The sequence below is a fragment of the Schistocerca serialis genome, chromosome 2 (genome assembly GCF_023864345.2).
Source record: "Schistocerca serialis cubense isolate TAMUIC-IGC-003099 chromosome 2, iqSchSeri2.2, whole genome shotgun sequence".
Taxonomy (NCBI): Eukaryota; Metazoa; Arthropoda; class Insecta; order Orthoptera; family Acrididae; genus Schistocerca; species Schistocerca serialis.
In genome coordinates, this window is record NC_064639.1 from 248,222,869 (window position 1) to 248,229,084 (window position 6,216).

The 6,216-nt window shown below is 39.2% G+C and overlaps 1 non-coding gene across 1 annotated transcript; it reads right to left on the reverse strand.

The window, feature by feature from the left end:
* Positions 1-375: 375 nt before the first annotated feature.
* Positions 376-447, reverse strand: Trnaq-cug (transfer RNA glutamine (anticodon CUG)). Its single transcript has one exon. It is a non-coding gene; the product is annotated as a tRNA-Gln (tRNA).
* Positions 448-6,216: the final 5,769 nt, after the last annotated feature.

The following is a 6,216-nucleotide window of genomic DNA, read 5'->3' on the forward strand; positions in this document are numbered from 1 at the left end:
GTGTGAATGTACCTCCCCCCTTACCGTGAAGATACTCTGGTTTTCTTTGATGTCTATCAGGCAGTGTTAAAGGTTTAGTCGTACTCATTGTACTGTTGTGGAAAGAGAAACGTTGTCACTTCGACCTTCGGTTTCGGAGGTTTTCGTGTTACAGTTTCTTCATCTTAATATCCTTCTTTTAAAATACCATCCCTGAAAGGCACTGCCCAGTGTTCATCACAACGGAACATTGACTGATGCAAGACGAATCTTCATTTGGTATCATCCGTAAGAAAAGCTAACGTAGATGTAGAATACATGTTATGAATCGGCTTGTAGTACAGAATATCATTAATGACCTTTGAAATTAATGGCAGGAAAGGGAAAAAAATAATCAGGTCCCACCGAGATTTGAACTCGGATCGCTGGATTCAGAGTCCAGAGTGCTAACCATTACACCATGGGACCTTGACATTAGTACTGTGTTAAATATGTAGTGATTATTACTTTTGCTTTATGTGTGTATCCTTAGATTTTTGCGTCAGCTTTAAGGGGTATTACAAATGTGGCCTTTCAAGTTCTTTCACTTCTACGTTTTCATTAGTTATTTCCCACTGTAGGTACTACGATAGTTATTTAGACTTCTGCAGTAGATGTCTGTTATTTCGCTATTCGTCTGTACGGTAATTAATGTTCGATAAGCTTTTTAATTGTGTTTTTTTACAGACCTGTTGAAGAATCAAATGGTTGCTGTATAGTTCCAAAATAAATATAATATCAGTAAAGAGATCTGTGCTGTGACACACCGGCAAATATAAAGCAACAATATGATACTTCTTCGTTGCGTTTTATTTACGACCAGTGATGAATACCTATAACTACAGAAGATATCGAGGTAACAAAAGTTGCTTATACAGGAAATTCAGAAGGCCTGCCTATAGTTCAAAAACTTGATGAAGCACTTTCAAAAAGCAAAAACCGCAAGGGAAGAGGAAAAGACAGAATTACGTACCGGTAATGCAGAGTCACATAAAATATGGTGTTATGTTTCTGAAGCTTGCTACAAAGAAAAATTCCAGGCACAGGCAAGAATGTCATTGTTACACCTCTCAAAAAAGGAGGAGGAAATTGCAGAGATATAAGCCTGGTAGATGTGCCATATATGATATATACAAAATAAACTGTAATAGAGTATCAATAATAAATGAAACTCTTCATTTATAGGAGCAGAATAGTTTAGGAAGGGCATGGGGTGTCTTTCAAAGCAGTGGTGGCTCTACCATGTGTCACAAAGGTGCGTCACATTATAAAATGGTTGGGCCTAGCCTTGAGTTCACGCGAATAAATATGAAGGGCAGAATGTGACTTGAAACATTAATTTCCTGCCTTACATCATTCCGCCCATAAATTCATTATAATAGACATCATAAAATGCCATATTTGGTTTGCAGTACAGATTAAATTTAGTCCATGTGCTGTTATCGCTGTATGCTTGTAGTTCTTTTATACATTTATGTATTTGCATCGAGTTAATTTTTTTTTTTCCTAGTCTAGGGCATCATTGCTTTGTCACGCCCCCCCCCCCCCCCCTTTCTACCTGAAAATTGTATCTCCATGCCTTTTACTAAGTCCAAATAGCTCATGCTATTGTTTTTCCTTCAAAAACAGTGAACTATGTTAATTTCTGTGCACAGTGGCAGTGAAAAGTTCAGTTTTAGTGAAAACCTGTGAAAGAATCAACCCCCAAGTATAAAATAGCTTCATACATCCGAGCGCTTGCCAATCGAGTTAATGAGTTGAATATTTTACATTAAGCACGTAAAGGAAAACTACGCTTACGGTAAGTTTGAAATTATGGTTAAAATTTGTTGGAAGTCGTTACGTGCTCTGATTATCAAATACTGGATGAATATAATCTGGGTAATTTGCACCACATTTGAAGCAAAAGCTAGTTTTTCACACATCTCAATATTTGTGACGTATGTCCTGAACCGTTTGTATCATAATTTTGAAGGGACAGTTAGTGGTTTATGTGGATACTGTCTGCAAAGCGCATTGCGAATAGAGTTAGTAGTAAAGAGTTTGCAAATTAAAACGTCATACCTGCTGCTGCCGTTGTACTGCATAGACGACGGAAACGTAGACAGTGATAAATTTTTTTCCTTCATCATTTGCCCCCCCCCCCAAATGGGAAAAAAAATTATCATCTACAACGTTTCCACCGTCTATGCAGTACAACGGCAGCATCAGGCATGAAGTTTTAATTTGCTATCTCTTCACTACTAACTCAGCGAGAAAAAGTTTCGAAAAGTTTGAAATTACTTGAAAGTTTATCGGAAGTCCCTGTGCGCTCTCATTCTCAAATTCTGGATGAATAAAACCCGGGCACTTCCAAAAATGCCAGCCTCCCCTTAATCTACATAGCCTGACATTTTCTTTCCATCAGAAACTTCAGTACGGTAACCAGTATACATAAACCATATTTTAATACACGCAATCGCTCATTAACAGCGTAACACTGAAAAAATATTTCCGTTCTTGTATTGAAAACTATAGTACTCCTATATACATTGCCATTTATTACCAGGTCTTCGTCATTTACCTACCAGCCATGGCTGGACAGACTGCGTCAAAGTTACAATCAAGTGATTTACAATACAATGAATTACAGAATAGCTATATTTTCCGATACACATATACGCTATTATAGATATATTCGGGCACTATATCGTGGTTGTAGGCTGCTGCATAAACTAACGAGAATGTTTGTCGGCCAGAGAGGAGAGGGTCGGAGCCAGTTCCTCCTAAGGCTGTGCTGGCGGAGCAGGGGGAACAAGGCACGCCTTCCACTCTTAAAAAAGCGGGTAAGGACTGTCAGCCTACGTCCACGTTCTGGATCCTGCGAAAGCATAACTAAAATATGCTCATTTGGGATCGCCAGTTCAAAAATGGCTCTGAGCACTATGGGACTCAACTGCTAAGGTCATTAGTCCCCTAGAACTTAGAACTAGTGTAACCTAACTAACCTAAGGACATCACAAACATCCATGCCCGAGGCAGGATTCGAACCTGCAACCGTAGCGGTCTTGCGGTTCCAGACTGCAGCGCCTTTAACCGCACGGCCGCTTCGGCCGGCGGTTCAAATTGTTCTGAGCACTATGGGACTTAACTTCTGAGGTCATAAGTCCCCTAGAACTTAGAACTAGTGTAACCTAACTAACCTAAGGACATCACACACATCCATGCCCGAGGGAGGATTCGAACCTGCGACCGTAGCAGTCGCGCGGTTCCGGACTGAGCGCCTGAACCGCTAGACCACTCGGCCGGCGGATCGCCAGTATTTTGTGGTGTTGCCAAGGTCGCACTCTAACGCCATCATTGACCATATTTAGTCATTTCAAACTGTGAACACAAAACAACGATCAACACACAACACAAAGCAAAGCGGAGTGCACAAAACATTCGCCAGGGCCACAGGCAATTGTTTGATAAAGCTGATAGTATCGGAAAAGTGTAGTTTTGGCCCGACCTCTGGCGGTGAGTTTAGGAACTATATATACTATATAGTGTCCACATATAACATACTCCGATACGAATGAAACCCCTTTTCGATATGCCACACAACAAAAACAAATTATGCCTCAAAACAAACGTCTTCGAGAGTATATATTTTTTATGATCAGCTGGAAAACAGACACCACTGAGAAAAAATGGAAAAACTGTTAAATACAAATACGAAACCGGTGTTTACTTATTTTTGAAACAGATTAATCCGTCTTTTGTGACAGATAGCAAAATCATCAACCACTCTTTGCAAATCAAGTCTTTGTCAAAGTTCTTCTATTTCTGGAATACACATATAACTCAGGCGGTAATCAGACACTGAATTCCTTACATGACTTACTACACGTCGCATACGCGAAAATGTTCTTTCACGTGCTGCAGAGAAAGCTGGAATAGCCACTGCTATTTGACTTAATTTGTATAAATCATGTTAAGTAAATTTATATTGCTCTAACAACTGGAGCAATGCAAGTAAATTGCCATTCTTCACTCCGTTTTGCTGTTCTTGTCTAACGATAAGGTTTTTTAATACCTTAACTTGTGCCTCCAACGATTCAGTTTTCTATGAATAATTTCGTTTATCCATAAAACATTCACTTTTCAGGTTTAGACTATTATATTGAGTCCTTTAATTATTCCCTAGTTCAGTGTCTATCATACATAAAGCTTTATCAAATACTAAAGATTTGAAGCCATTTGGTTGTATAGTTTACAGGCTGTCTTTATTTACTCAAGATGTTATGGCAACTTTCGAATTAAACTACAAGAACACTTTCTTTCCACACATAAGTGAAATCCGAGTCTGATCTACGCATTTGACTGAACTGATCCCTTGTAGCTTCTACTACGTTGATTGAAGCAACAATATCACAAAGTCTTTGCCATGAAGAAAATCAGATCGTGACATGCACTTTTCTATCAAGCATGTGAACAGGCATACATGAAAAACAAAAGAACAATTCAGCCTTGCACCAAATCCAGATGTTTCTGCAGCTCGTTTTGAAATTTATGCCTTAATGTTTACTCGGGTTACAACTATAGCTTCAGTTGTCTTCTTCACATCCAGACATGAAGTATATTGACAGTCCCATCTAGTAACCTTTTTAATTCCACTTTTCATTTTTATTTCTGTTGCAATAAACATTTGATGCACTGCCGACCCACTCATAAAAACACAAACTTACATTTTAAATTTTTGAAAGGCTCCTAAGCAACTACAGAGATATTTGTGTGTGAAGCTGTTCTCATGCTGTTTAAAGCCGGAATTAGACTCTGGTGCTCTTTTCCATTTAGTAAAACCCTCACTTACAAAACTATGCAACTCTCTTTTTGTGCCTTGAATTCGGGGTCGAAAAAGTCGACAGACAGGAAAATATGCATCATCAATACTACGTTCTAGCGTTGGATGATGAATTTTGTACCAAGCTGGCTTGAAATTTCTTTTTCTGTCTCCAAACACGCGAAAAAGAAAATGATTTTATAGAGGCTGTTTTGGTTTGTCAGTAGGTTTCGTAGACATACCACAAAATGGAAGCAGATGGATTAAGGCTGCTAGTGTTATCGCTAGGAATAGAAATAAATCTTTACCTTTGTTTACACCGTGCTTTTCATTTCCCAACTACTTAAATTCTTTTCCGACATCCATTTCTTCTTCATCAAACACAATTTCTTCCATATCACTTTCTAAATCGTGGAAACCAACCTCTGCATTCACAGACAGAGATGTACATAACGTCCTCATCTGGTTAAATAAATTTTTGTTGCCGACTAAGGAAATCTGATATTCTAGGACAGTTTGCCACGTTAATACGTTCACTTTCCACATGACGAACAACTCACTAGTAGAAACAAAACGGAGACCACAATGAAACAATTTGTTTTTATTGTTTGCCGTTAATGCAAACTAACACAGGCGCAAACACAAAACACACAGAGGGGAAAAACCGTTAATTCGATACATCGATCGACTAGTTCGTTCACGCGTTGTTCAACAGTTACGGATCAACGGACAGGTCGATGTTAACAATGTCATCATAAAATCCATTTAGAATGTGTTTCTTTTATTTTACGGCTTTAATATGGGATATTAAAAAATTGCTTAACAAATTAACGGAGTGATCTGTCGTGTGTCTATAACTGTGTAAAAATTATTTTAATTTTATAAAATAACGTTTGGCTTTGGACTTTGATTATGAAATTTGTCCGTCTTTATTGAGTGGGCCTGAGGGTGCGCCAAGAAAATTTTGAGTGGGCTCTGGTGCACCCCTGACACCGCCACTGTTGCACAGACAACGTATTGGTATCTATTATTAAACAACAGATATGAAAAGCGACTCAAATAGCATTATACACTCCTGGAAATTGAAATAAGAACACCGTGAATTCATTGTCCCAGGAAGGGGAAACTTTATTGACACATTCCTGGGGTCAGATACATCACATGATCACACTGACAGAACCACAGGCACATAGACACAGGCAACAGAGCATGCACAATGTCGGCAGTAGTACAGTGTATATCCACCTTTCGCAGCAATGCAGGCTGCTATTCTCCCATGGAGACGATCGTAGAAATGCTGGATGTAGTCCTGTGGAACGGCTTGCCATGCCATTTCCACCTGGCGCCTCAGTTGGACCAGCGTTCGTGCTGGACGTGCAGACCGCGTGAGACGA